The 15,172-nt window shown below is 30.4% G+C and overlaps 1 non-coding gene across 1 annotated transcript in view; it reads right to left on the bottom strand.

Annotated features, from left to right (window-relative positions):
• Positions 1 to 643, bottom strand: part of LOC129981795 (small subunit ribosomal RNA) — a 1,814-nt gene extending 1,171 nt beyond the window's left edge. The window contains exon 1 of the ribosomal RNA XR_008785362.1: positions 1 to 643. This exon is cut by the window's left edge and continues 1,171 nt beyond it. This is a non-coding gene — a ribosomal RNA (small subunit ribosomal RNA).
• Positions 644 to 15,172: the final 14,529 nt, after the last annotated feature.

Below are 15,172 nucleotides of genomic sequence, written 5' to 3'. Positions count from 1 at the left end.
CCAACTACGAGCTTTTTAACCGCAACAACTTTAATATACGCTATTGGAGCTGGAATTACCGCGACTGCTGGCACCAGACTTGCTCTCCAATGGATCCTCGTTAAAGGATTTAGAGTGTACTCATTCCAATTACGGGGTCTCAAAAGAGTCCCGTATTGTTATTTTTCGTCACTACCTCCCCGTGCTGGGAGTGGGTAATTTGCGCGCCTGCTGCCTTCCTTGGATGTGGTAGCCGTTTCTCAGGCTCCCTCTCCGGAATCGAACCCTGATTCCCCGTCACCCGTTACGACCATGGTAGGCGCGTAACCTACCATCGACAGTTGATAAGGCAGACACTTGAAAGATACGTCGCCGGGACGAGCCCGTGCGATCAGCCCAAAGTTATACAGAGTCACCACAAGAGACGGACACGAGGCCCGATTGGTTTTGGTCTAATAAAAGCGCTCGTTCCCGAAGGTCGGAGCTCTGCTGCATGTATTAGCTCTAGAATTGCCACAGTTATCCAAGTAGTAAGGTACGATCCAAGGAACCATAACTGATTTAATGAGCCATTCGCGGTTTCGCCTTAATACGGCATGTACTTAGACATGCATGGCTTAATCTTTGAGACAAGCATATGACTACTGGCAGGATCAACCAGGTAACTTCCATCGTTCGTTAGAACGTTCGGAAAATGCACTCCGAATCCTTACATTTCACGAGTCGCGACCATCTCAGTCGCGGGGGACGCCTCGACAACGGAGGATCCCTCAGTCAATCTCGCTTTTTGTGTAGGTATTCCCCGTGCAATCTACAGAGGTTCTATAGTCTCACGACTTCCCCGACGGCTTCAACGCCGCGGGGCGAGTGCGGAGGCATCGAGAAGATATGTGCGCTGGACACAGATGCAGAAAACCAATCAATTCCTTTAAGTACGGTTCTGCTCGTCGCGTCAACGGCACGGGGGCCGAGCCGCTCGCAGAGAGGCTGAGATAGTTTGGAAGCGGCCAGAAAGACGGAGAATACCTCCCCGCCGATCGCAGCCTTCGTAGCAGAAGAATAACACCCTCGATCCCGGAGGCAGCGTCCGACCGACCCATAAAGAACCGAGAACCGATCCGATCGGGCACGACAGACCCACCGTCAACGTTAGAGGACCGCTTTCCCGGAGGTAGCCAACCGGTACTAACAACCCAATCCCGTTGCCGAGACCTAAGACAGGTTCGCGAGATTACGACGCGTTTTTAAAACGCATTCTGTCTCGCGATCGACCACTGTTTCCAGCAGTCACCTGCTACTCATATAGGGCTACGGACGATCCCCGACGTTCCGCTCGTGATCGCGAGTGGCGCGCGCTTTGCCCAGCCACCAGGCGACCGGAAGAAGCCGCCGCGGGCGAAAATAAGAAAAATTGTGCACAGGCAACCCGTTTCGCCGAACTAGTGCTACGTAGTATTTAGCGCTCTTCTCGGTGATTGGACTTTGAAGAAAATCGCGACTTCTCCCCTATTTGCACTTAGAAGGAAATCTCGGGTAGCGACTTCTCACTTTCTCGTGCTCCGGTTAGGACTTTGCCGAAAATCTCACATCGTCGGACTTGGACGGAAAACTAGCGAAGCGACTATCACCTTATCGCGCGTTCTGATTTGGAGTTTGCTGAAAAACGCGACTTCTCACATCGTCGGACTTAGTAGAAAATTTCACCTTATCGCGTGCTCCTATTAGGACTTTGCCGAAAATCGCGCATCTCTATTTTTCCTTAAAATGTTTACATTTTGACTTATCTTTAATTACTTTTTGTGAATTTTTATTGATATTTATGAAATTGTTTATGCTTCTGAATTTAAAATGTTAAGTAACATTTATATCTTTAATTCACTCAAATACAAATTTATAGAGTTTTAATACGCTGAAATTAAGTTAAATACCTGTATTTGCAGAATGTATTCTTATTTAGAACTCAATTTGGTGTAAATATTATAAAAATAATGAAATAAAACCTTCAAATGTTGTTAAATACTTGATTCAAACCTAAAAGTAGGTCAAGCACTTAAATTCTAGTAAATTAAGATAAATGCCTGGTAAAGTTCATATTTAGATGCATTCGAAGAAAGAATTCAAGTGTTCTTTGAAGTAATTCTAATTTAGAACTCAATTTTGTGTAAAGAATGTCAAATTAGTGAAGTAAAAGATGTAAATGTTCTTGTATACTTCATATGAACTTCAAAGTAGGTCAAATTGTGTTAATGAGTGCACAAGTTGTTTAGTTTCCTTCATACAATGTGTAATGTATCTTCAAAATTCTTTAAACAGTGTAAAAAATGATATGTCTTTCAAATTAAAACAATTTCTACTGTAAATACTGAGTTAAGTACAAATACTGTCTTTTAATATGTTAAATTGAACATATAATTGAGTACAAGCTTTAATATAAATGTATTCCTTCATGTAACATAAAATATCAATCATTTGTGAATGAATGTTTTCATTCAGTTAATTACTGAGCTGAATCTTTCACTAATGCAAAATATTTCATGATATTGTAATCTTTCCTTCATGTAAAAATTGTGTTAAATGTAAAGATATTCTTATAGTGTGATAAATACAAATATATGGCTTGTATATTCAACTTATTAATGCATAAGAGTATGATTTCTTGCTGCATTTTTTGTGTATAATGATAAACATTCAGCCCCCTTCATGTTTCATGTAGTATCAATTATATTGTTCATTTATTTGAAATTTAGCTTCATGGTTAATCACTTGTGAAATGCTTACTCAAACTGCAAGTTGTTTTCATAATTCATGTTGAGTGAAATCATTATATTATGTAAAATTCAAACATACAATTTAGATATTCAAAACATTAGTGCTTATTACTTGTGGAAAGAAGTGATATGAAGAGGTAACAGTTGTATAAAGAAAGCTCAAGTCTTAAATGAATGTGTACTGTAAATGCAAAGATATGGTTTGTAAATTCAACAAATTTCTGCATAAAAATGTTATTACCACCTATATTTTGTGTGCAGATTCTTTATGTACTATTTACAATCAAAGAATGCATACATTTCTTCAAATATTTCATCAAGAATCTATATGATTATACTCAGTATGTCTGTAAGCTTCATCTTTAATCAGTGTGAAATGTTTCATCATATAACAGGTTGTTCTAATTATTAAATGTTGTTTATAATGTAAGGAAATCTTCATCTTCAGGTAAATACAATTTATAGATGCATATTACTTGTTCAAACAAGTTGGCTGTAATGAATGTATATTGTTTACTTTCACTGTAAATGTAACCATTTTCTAATATTAATGTTGTTTTCATGTACAGCATTCTCTTGTTAATGTTTAATTTTATGTTATATTCTGTTTAATACAGGCATAAAGCTTGTACATCCAATACATAAATGATTTAGAGTCCTTTGTACAACTATAATTTATGCGTGGGTTCCTATTTCTTCAAACAACATTTACATTCAAAGAATGTTTCATCTTAACTAAGCTTCATCTTCAAACTGTGCAAAATGTTAACATTGTTTACTTGTAATACAGTGTGAAATGCAATACCTTTCTCCTATTTCCTGTTGTTTATGTTTAATCTTGTTTAAAATGTGACTGACATACTTATTTCATGTTAAATACAAACATATAGTTTGTGGATTCTACTCATAGGTGTTTATTACTTGTTCAAACAGATTATGTAAATAGATAATACTTATATGAAGAATGCTTACTATAAAGTACATGTGTCATTTTACCTTACACTGAAATTGTAACCTCTATCTAATATTAATGTAAAATTTATAAGTATTTATTCATATAAACATTATGTGAAGTGTAATGTCATACTTATATTGTGTTAAATAGAGGCATACATTATTAAGATTGTTATTTCCAATTCTAATTAAAGTATAGCTCCTTTATACAATATTTACAATGAATGAATACATAGATTTCTTCAAATGTTTCATCCAGTATCTATATTAATATGTTCAGCTTCTTATTTACTTAATGAGAAATGTTTCTACATGTAACAAGTTGTTTTTAAAGTTCAATGTCATGTAAAATGCACTGTAATATAGTTTGAAGCTGCAATATGCAAGTGCTTATTACATGTTGAAACAAGTTATATGAATATGTTTGTATAAAAGCCCAACCTGTGTGTAATTTTACATTACTGAACAATTGTACACTCTAGATGTTGTAATGCATTCTTTTGTTCATGTGAAATGTTTCATTCATTATACATGTAAACACTGTATCAAATGGAACATTACAAATTACTTACATTGTGTTAAATACAGGCACAAAGTTTGAACATTCAATGAAGTTATTCAGTGAATTCAAAGAAGTTATTAAGAGTGTTTTTTACAACTGCAATATGTCTGCAAGGTTCTTCTTTCTTCATACAGTGTTTACAATAAGAATACATTAATTGCTTCTCATGTTTCATCAAATGTTTAAGTAAGCATATTCTTTAGTCTATATGAAATTTACCCATTTTTACATTTAGTGTTATGTGAAATGCAGTAAAATATTCATAAACTGTTAACTATAAACATACAAGAGCATATAACTTATACATGAAGTTGCATATAAAATGATTATTCTGTAAAACATTTATAAACATTGTAATTGTTATCTTTCTTTTAATGTAAACATTGTGAGAAATTCTTATAATGTGATAAGTACAAACACTAAGCAATTATTTTCAACATTTCAGTTAATTCTGTTTGTCGAAACAAACATCCATATTAAACTATGCCAGTTATTTGTAAGTTTTATTAATGTAAAGAATACTCAAAAAGTGTCGCATGTACTTGTTATGCATGAAACAGACCTTACAAGCTTCAATATTAAAAATGTTAACGTGTAAGACAGTTACATTCTTTTATACTGAGTGGTTTATATTTCCAATATCATTTATGTGAGATATCATTGATATCAAAAAGACATAAATTGCCTCTTATGTTTCCACAAACAACATTGTAACAACCATCTGAATGCTAAACATGTAAGTGCATACAACATATAAAGCTGCATGTAAAATGAAAATTCTTTAATTAATGCAAAACATTAACAAACATAGTAATTGTCATTTCTTTATGTTAATGATATGTGAAATGTTTCTAATGTGCTAGGTTATGATTTTCAATAATTCAGTAAATACTGTTTGTCGAAACAAGCTTACACATTAAACTATCACAGTTACTTGTAAGGTTTATTCTTGTAAATAACAATTAAATAATGTCAAATGTACTTGTTATTGAGAAAAGAACACATAAAAGTATTTATATTATAAAAGTAAATGTATAATACAGTTATATGATTGTGTATTGAATGGTATATCCTTCCTTCACCATTTTAGTCACAAACCATTGATATCAAACAGACCTATATTGTCTCTGATATGTAAACAAACATTATAATAATCATTTCAATGATACATTGTTTCAAATATTTGTCACATTTTGTCTGAAATTCAATAAATGCACAGTTCAGTACAATAAAGTCAATTCCATTTTCAAACATAATGCATGTGCACTATTAACATTATTATTAAAACGCATTAAACATAACAAGATACATTAACTTCAAATTACTATTAAATTCACTATCTTTAAAAAGTCATAAATTATATGTAATGCGTCTTTTTCATTGGTAGTTCTTAAATCTGGTGAAAATGATCTGTGTATATGTAACGATGAAGAATATTCTGTGTTGAAACATGACATGTTTAGATGAAAATAACTGAAATACCTTTATTAGCCTTAATGTTAGTAAAATTATGAATGCACAGTAGAACTCTTATTATCAATGAAAATTCTTTTTCTGATGTACTATATCTACAAATTTTTTAAATATAAGTAGTGCACACTGCAACTTGAATGTCAACGAGGAATCCTCGTAGTAATTCTCTACTCACAAATGTGAAAATGATACCTTTTCTAACCATTAAATCCATTGACCTCATTATTATCCTCCTTCAAATCATGTGTTTTTCAAATTAAAACACTTTTTGTGAAAATATTTATGAAATTTTGTCTAAAATACAATAACACTGCAGATTCCTTATATAGAAAAGAAGTGTAATTAATATATATTTTAATTGCAATCAATTTAATTTGGTACAAATGGTATGTCAATACGTAAGGATGAATAATGTTCTACGAAGAAACATTGCAAGTTTGTCTGAGTGATTCAAATTCATTTAATATCCTTAATGTGAAAAAAAATATTGAATGTAGTGTACTCAAATATTCATAAAAGTACTATTTTTAAAACTATTACAGTTCATACTTGGCCTAAAAAAAAGGAGCAGACACTGTTAATTGAATGTTGTCGTGGAATCTTCAAACACTCTTTTGTTTACAAGTGTGTCAAATACAGTATTCATAAACTGAAATCCACTTACCTCATTATGATTCTTCTTCAATGAAGCAAATATCAAAACACCTTGTTAATGAAGAGATTTTAATACTATTGTTCACATATATCATTTGTTCTTCATTGTTGCCTTTAATATTGTTGATGTAACAATGTGTTCAAAAGTATTAAGAACAATATTCTCTGTTGCTTACAGTTAGCTAAGAATTATAGAATCATATATTGTTACTGGGCATCATTGTTGATGTAACAATGCATTTAATAGTGTTCATAACTATACTGTATTTAGTTTCTAAAGAATTCAAAAATTGCATGTATTTAAATAGTAACAATTAACTATTCATGGAAATAATGAATTAACATCTAACACAGTAAACAATATGCTATTTAACATTGTGAAATCAGTCAAACTCCCCAGACTCCTATCCGAAAACTCAGTGTAGGAATGTTTCCTATGGATTTTCATCAAAACAAGTCTTTTCCAATAAAATTCTTTGAATGAAAATTGAAACAGCTTTCATATATGTTGTCTTCCAGCATCTCTTTGTATGAAGAAAATGATCAACACATCATTTCAGAAGAGTGACATCTATGTTCCAGTTTGTCTTCTCTTATCTTGAGTTGAAAGTAAAGGTTGATTCTTTGTTGTCATTTACACTGTACACAAACTTCTTCTTCTCTATACTATAAAACTGCTTCATATAACTATACATTCTTCTTCCATGTTAGAGCATAACAAAGTAGATATCTTTTCAAAATTTCTTCATTTCAATCATAAAAAATAGGATATGAAGTTCAGTTGACATGCCTTCACTCATTGATAACTCCCATCAGAAAGGGGGGGGGGGATCCTAAATGCCCATTCAATATTCAGACTTCATCTTTACAAAATAAAGTTGTTGATGAGATAATAACACACTTTCACCTTCAACTACACTTGCCAGGATGATGTAATCACATTATAAACAATTAAATTGAATATCCCAAGTAATCCAAATATGGAAAATCTATATAAACAAAGACTACCAGAAATGAAATAATCATCAACAAAAACATTTAACTTCTTCTCATACGTAGAAATCATCAAATTCAATGTCACAAAATCTTCAATAAGTTAATCACCAGCATGCAATTCAAAATAATCACAAAACAACAACAGCTATTCAAGATTTGCCTCCACCAAAAACAAAATAATCTGCCTTGCCAAAATGAAACCTCTTACAAAATCAAACTCATTAAATTGAACAGTGCAAATAATTTTCAAAAACTTCCCACGCATTAAAAATTTACAAACCATGTAAAAACTAAAGGGACGAGCAATACCGGCAGAGTACAAAAACCATACACATGCCCAAACAAACACCATTACTGCTAATATTTCTTTATAAAATGGAATCAAATATCTGAAAGTGTGTAAATTTCAAACAATATTCTTCACATGATACATAAATATAGCATGAAAGTAATACAGTATGCCAACAATCAACCCGCATGTCCATACATGACTAAAATTTATAACTCAACTAAACTAACCAATATACTATTTTTCAGTGAAATCTCTCACAAGATAGCAATTATGAAATTGAATTCTGCAAACTATTGGGAACTTATTTACAATTTAAAAAGTAGACATTCAGAAAAACTCACATTTTCAAAACACTTGGGTGTAAAAACCAACAACATGCATAACCAAAACAAGACCACAGAAACTTGGAAGAAAAGTTCTTTGATAAATTTTTTAGTTTCTAAAGGAAACTTCTGTTCACTGTCATATGTGCAATAATATGAATGTAAAAATGCATTAGGAATTTAAGAAATATGCATAACAACACATCAAGACATGGAACAGTGAATATGTGAAAACATAAACATTAAGAAATAAATTCAAATAAACATTAAGATTTATATTAAATTTGCTAAAAACACTTCTACTTTTCAACAATTAACTTAATTAATATGAAATAAATATTATGTATCAAAGCCCAATGCATATAAACAATGTTATGTGTTAGTGTGTCAAAATGTAAACAAACAAACAAAACAGTACTGATGAAGCAACATTTATTTACATAGGAAAAACAATAATGAATATACTAATTAAAATTATATAGAAATAAATTTAGTAAGCAAATATATCAGCTACACATGAAAGATGTGCAATAAAATGAATAAACGGAAAGAATATGTACCTGGACACTGCTCGACAGGATTCGAGCAATCCAATACTATTCAAATTAAAAACAGAAACAAATTTCTAATGAATAGACTTGAAATTAGGAAAAACACAACTAAACGAAGGGAGAAAAAGCAACAATGAATTGAATTTTGTTGTTACTAATTTGCAATAAATGGGCTTAAATTAAAAGTTGGCATTCTTAAAGAAGGGGGGGGGGGGGGGGGTGCACACTGTGAAACTGAATTCAGTCTTATTGTTAGATCTTAACTCTTCCACTTTAAGAAATGTCAGTATAATTCCAATCAATAAATAAATCATTTTCCAATACTAATAACAACTCTTATAATATAAATAACCTGAATTACTTAAACACAGTACAGCGAAGAAGAGATATCGAGATAACAGCATACATTGCTAGTAAAAAAAATATTAACTATACACTAATAATAAAAATTAAATTAATTATTTCAATAACTAACAGTTTAATCATGAATATATGCATAACTTACAATACTATATATATATTTTTTTCAAACCATGTAACTAAGAAATACCTTTGTGGCCTTATCCAAAGAGAAAACACTCAATGATTTGTTCCTTTAAGATAACAAACAAGCCTATAGGTGCTTCCCATTTGGATTCAGGCCACAGAAAAGATACCATAAATAAATAGTTGATAATCCAATGAGAAGTAATTAAAACAAAAATTAATTTATGTAAAAGTAAGCTTAAAATTGAAAATAAACATTTAATTTTTGCTCAAAAGGGATAAATGAAATAAATAATAATAATAATAATAAAAAAAAAGCAAAATGTTTGTTTGCAAATAAATAGAGCAAAATAAGCAAATGCCAGAAATCGAGCATTTTATTCACCCACACAAATCTCCTGATATTTTCAAAGTGCAGGGACGACATTTTCATCCAAGACAGGTCGTACACAGGAATGAAACAAAACCCACAACTTTCTTCCAAGATCTACGGGTGCACAGGATAACACAGCAAAGCATCGTGCAGGTGAAAAGCAACCCTCCGGTTACGTACCAAGTGACATGCCGAATAAACACAGGATTGAAAAGTGGAATACAGGAATGAAGGGGAGTTCGCCTTTCCCATCCAAGTTGTTTGGTGCACAGGATAACCATGGCACAGCATTCGCTTCTTGTCAAGACACATCATGCTTCTTTGTCTTCATTCTTCTTAAATTTTCATTTCTTGCTTTGTCAATTAAGTTAATGCGTATTTTAATTTCGCGATTAATCTGTACTATTTTACTTAATATTATTGATTATAATAAAATTCTTTGTATATATTTAGGTTACACTAAAATCAAATAAGTTAAATTATCATGAAACTATTAATAAATAAACTAATTCACTGCACATAATAAAAATATTGTTGCAAAATTAAATAATAAACAGTATAAACTTTAACAATTACTCAAACTGATTGTTATCACTTCAACACTGTAGTAAAATTATACTATAGCAAAGCATTTTATTATGAATTGAGCAGTCAATAATATTAAATAACTGAATAAAATTAACCATGCACCAAGTCATTTATAAAGGAAATTGATTTCTTATTCATTACATAAAAGGGTTGTGTATGTTATTAAGTAATACTAAAGCAAAAGTACTACACTATACTAGAATAAGAAGTGAAAAATCAATATAAATAAAACTAAATCTAAATTGTAATATTAATATACACCAAGTCAATAGTAAAGGAAAATGATTTCTTGTATCTATGAACAATTAGATTACAAAAGCAAAGTACTTCATCATACGTGAGAAACAAAAGTGGAATAGCAATTAATGAAAAAAAGCTAAGTATTAATAAAATGAAATGTATAAGTGAATTCATTACTAAATCAAAATTACAACATTAATATGCATCCAGTTATTACAAGAAGAAATTGATTTCCAATTCATATTATGGAAGGGTTATATAATTAAATTTTTCTTGTATTAAGAAAATAAAGGATGCATAAATTGAATCAATATTGAATAAAAATGCCAATGTTTTTAAGATGTATCATCACTACGTTCAAAATTCATATTACAGAAGTTATAACATAGATAACAAACATACATATAAAAAAATAAACACTTACCTTGCAATTTTTAAAAATGTTCCTTCTTAAAGCAAAATTAATTTCACTGTCAAAATTTCAATTCTCATGAAGGATAAACCAGTGAAAGCATTCCATTCTTGTTAAAATTAATCACAAAATGTGCTAAAAAAGAAGTCGCAACATATGGAAGTTGAAGGTCAATGAATGAACTTCAAACTTTTCTAGCACAGATAGAAATATTTCTCAGCATGACTTTCACACATATCATCCGGGAAATTCACTCAGCTTCGACTAGTTGTTAAAAATCATCATACACAAACACTTCGGAATTAGAATTCATCACAGATGAAAACAAAATTAAAATCTTCTTCAAACCTCTCTCGCACACAAAGACATTCTTTTCGGCAGTTTCTCTTTTAATCTTGAAACACACGCAATCCATAAAACTCATTCTTGAAGAGGAAATCCGCTCAGTAAATATGCAAAACATCCATCTACAAAAGAAAAAAAAAAAAATTAATTAGAAATTAAAAAAGATTTCTAGAAAAGCACAAACAATGGAAGAGCACACACGCCGACAACCAAAGGACAAATGAAATTCAAATGAAGAGCCGTTGAAATCAGTTCGGTTAACAGTTAATCAGGATTCAACCGCCTAGCAAAGAAATAATTAAGATTGCGATCACATGTTCGGATCCCATCGAACCAATCAGTGGTGTAGGATGACTTACTCACCATGACCGCTACGGTGTCTATTCAGTTTCCAATAATAACAACTCATTTCATGAATGGCAACATTGTACATTTACTTCCCCTCCCGAAGAGAAAAATGACAACAAACTTTTTATCTATCGGAACTGATTGTTACATTTTTTTTTAATTTTAGAAAAGGAATTTTAAACAGAAGAATTTTAATTTCACTTACTCATCGGAACTTTTTTTTTTTCTCTTTTCTTCATATGCATTTAAGATTTTCTTTTACCAAATACATTTTTTTTTTATTTTCCTTATAACATTTATTATTATTAATTTTTTAAAAATGTCAAACAGAAGTCTATACATAAGAATTTTTTGTTTTTTCAATATTTTCAGTCAAGTGCAATACACAACTCATGAATTAAATATAAAGGAGGGAAACTTTAGAAATGATTATTTTCACCATAAAAATATTAAATTCAATATAATACTGTCAAGCATTTAATGGATTAAATACATTGGAAGGAAATGTATACTTTTAAAGGTGAGGAATGTAAATTGGGGGGGGGGGGGTAATAACCTGTTTTATAATAAAAAATAAGAATTATCACTTTAATAAACAATATAAGCTCCAAATGTAAACTTAAACTCATTTTGTTATTCATTAGACCTACTAATCCCAAAATTCCTTACTAGCTAAATAGATGCAATTAGATGTATTATAACTCATTTAAAGTAAAAGAAAAGATACAAACCTACAGTTCACATGAAGAAACAATTATGCACTTAATTTTTCATAAAATTTCATATTGATAAATGTTAAAATTTTCTGCAAAACAGAAACAAACAAATTAGCATCATCAAAACAGTACATTTTGATATCATGTCACATACATAAACAAATCTTTCACACTGTGATTTTACATTCAAAAAGCAAGTAATGAAGGTTTTCACACTTCAATATCCAAATAAATTTCCACAACACAAAGGAAATATGCAGTTGGGTGATGAAGCTTGCATAAATGTACAAAGCAAAATTTAAAAATATGAACTTTATGTGCAAAACAAAAGTAAGGTGGGAGTGGTCATGCAATTCATATATAGACAAAGCAGGATTAACAAAACACTATATAAACTTAAAATCATCTTATAAGAACATTACACTGAACAATATTTTGTTTCAAGGATATTAACATTTTTATGTCTTTTCTGCAACTTACCTGGTTGCTACTTTCAAAGCAGAACTACCAATTCATTTGTAGAACCAGAAAATAAAAAAATTTTTTGAAAGAAAGCAGAAGCGTTTCATTTTACTAACAGTTTTTGTTTTTATAGCAACCAGAGAATATTGGGGGGGGGGGGGGGAATGAACTACAAATGCTATGAACCATGCAAAGCTTAAAATTCTTCAAAGCGTGTCCAAATAATAATAAGATATATCATACTCATTATTTTTTTTTATTTAAAGAAAGTGACATTATCAAGACATTAGTAAAGTAAGCAGTGGTAATCTTAGTTTAATGCAATGGAAGGGGGGAAAAAAAACTTTTATAACAAAATAAGAATTTAAGATATTTATTATTCAATATAAAATAAAATATTTGTTTTCGAAAAAGATTTCAAAGAAATCCTAACCAAATCAATTGTAAACATTGTTTTTTATGTGCTTCACTGAATTTAAAATGTTTCAGTGAATTTTTGTATTACATGAACTTGTTAATCACTGTTTCAGAGAATGTCAACAAACCACCAGTCACTTTCCTTTAATATTCTAATACGAATATTTCTATAGAATAAACACGTGTTAACGAGTAACTAACTTCATACAATAATAAATTTTTAGCTTAAAAGAAATAAAGAATAAAAGAAATTAACCTATTATTAAATGCATTTTGAAAAAGTAACTGACACATATATAAACAGGATTGAAAGAAAAAATAAAGCAATATTATCTTGATCAATTGATATAATGTGATCCGTTAAGACATCAGAAACACAAAGCAAACTAGAACATGCAGAATGGATAAAAAAATGCATTCAAATGCCATTCTGACAGCTGTCACACCACACCAACACTATACAGATAAAGTCATTGCAAACAAAACATCTATAATTTCATACGCATATATATATAAGGCATGAAACCAAAAGCAATAACATTAAAAAAATTTAAACTTCAATTAATGAACATGAAATTAATAGTACAGCAGGAAGAACAGCTTTTTAAAAATAAACAAAATAACATCTTTTAAATGGAATAAAAGAAATCTTGTATGACCATTTTTTTAAAACTATTTCAACGTTCACTGTAAAAACAAAATTATCTCTTTAGTTCTTAGAAAATAAATTAAAAAATTACACTGGCATACAACACTATAAAAAAATATAAGGGGGGGGGGGGGAGGTAACATTCTGAATGATTGCATAAATTTATTGAGCACGACACTTAAAACACACAACAAGCACAAATGAGGAAAATGCATATGGAGAAAAATTGAATGGACATCTGACAGCTTTCACACCACATGAATGGAGTGAATGGTTCATAAAATAAAACCATCCTTAATTTCATAAAAATTTTTTTACAACATAAAATGGTAGTAAACATTAAGAGATTTAAACTAATAACTCGAAATGAAATTATCACTAGGAATGAACATGTAAAAAAAAGAAACAGTGAAAGGAAGAAGACTGAAACATCTTTTTTTTTTGGGGGGGGGGGGGTGGTGGTGGGGGGGAATTACGCACAAAAATAATATTCTAATAAACAATTATTTAAATGCTCCATCTAAAACCAATAGCGGAAATACATTTGTTACTTATTAGAAGAAGACTGTTCGATTAAAATCAGTAACCACAATACCAAAATTAAATCATAAAAATTGGCGATGCTAATTCAATATTGTCCGAATCAATACAGAAATTTATGGAACATGTTTTTTTAATAAATAATAAAAACATCATGCACATGAATTACATATGGAAATGAGCCAAAATTGTATCCTGCATATTTCAACACCACACCAACACAGTGAATGTGTGTGTGTGTGAGAATTAAGACACATGCAAGCAAAATTGAAACCAAATATATAATTTAACAAAGTTGATTTCATAAAAGTTGTTTTCTCATGAAATAACTTTCATGGTCAAAACAGCAAATTTGGAAAAGAAGACTCATTTCTTATTCACCAAAAATTTAAGAGATGGCAGAAATGATTTCAGCACTCGCTCTCAAAACAAATCAAATACTTATTCATTCATTCCACACGTACCAGTAGAAATTTGTAATTATAAATTATACATATTACTGCAAGGACTGTACAACATTAAAAAGCAACAAAATCATTGTGTGTGTGTGGGGGGGGGGGATGACTCTTAATGACAATAGTAATTTATTGAGCATGTCACGTAATGAACACACAAAAGTACAAATGAGAAAAATGCATATTAAAATAAATTCAATGGAAATATAACAGCTTCCACACCACATGAACATATTGAATAAAATCAATAAAATGAAAACATCTTAAATTTTATTAAAAAGAAATTACAACATAAAATGATATTGAATATTAAAAGATGTGAACTGATAAATCGAAATGGAATGAAAACTAGATAAAGGGGGGGGGGGGGATATGCACAAAATACATACTTAATTTGTAAAATACTAACAAGAATGTTCACTTAAATTAAGACACTGTAATATGAAAATTAATTTATGAAAACAGGAGATGTGAATTTAATATTGCTCGAATCAATAGAGATATTTAGATAATATACTTCTGAAGTGAATCGTGAAGACACACTGTGCATAAATTACACATGTAAATGAACCAAAATTGTATGCTGCAT

Source organism: Argiope bruennichi, chromosome 1 (genome assembly GCF_947563725.1).
Source record: "Argiope bruennichi chromosome 1, qqArgBrue1.1, whole genome shotgun sequence".
Classification (NCBI taxonomy): domain Eukaryota; kingdom Metazoa; phylum Arthropoda; class Arachnida; order Araneae; family Araneidae; genus Argiope; species Argiope bruennichi.
This window is presented reverse-complemented; position numbering and strand designations above follow the sequence as displayed.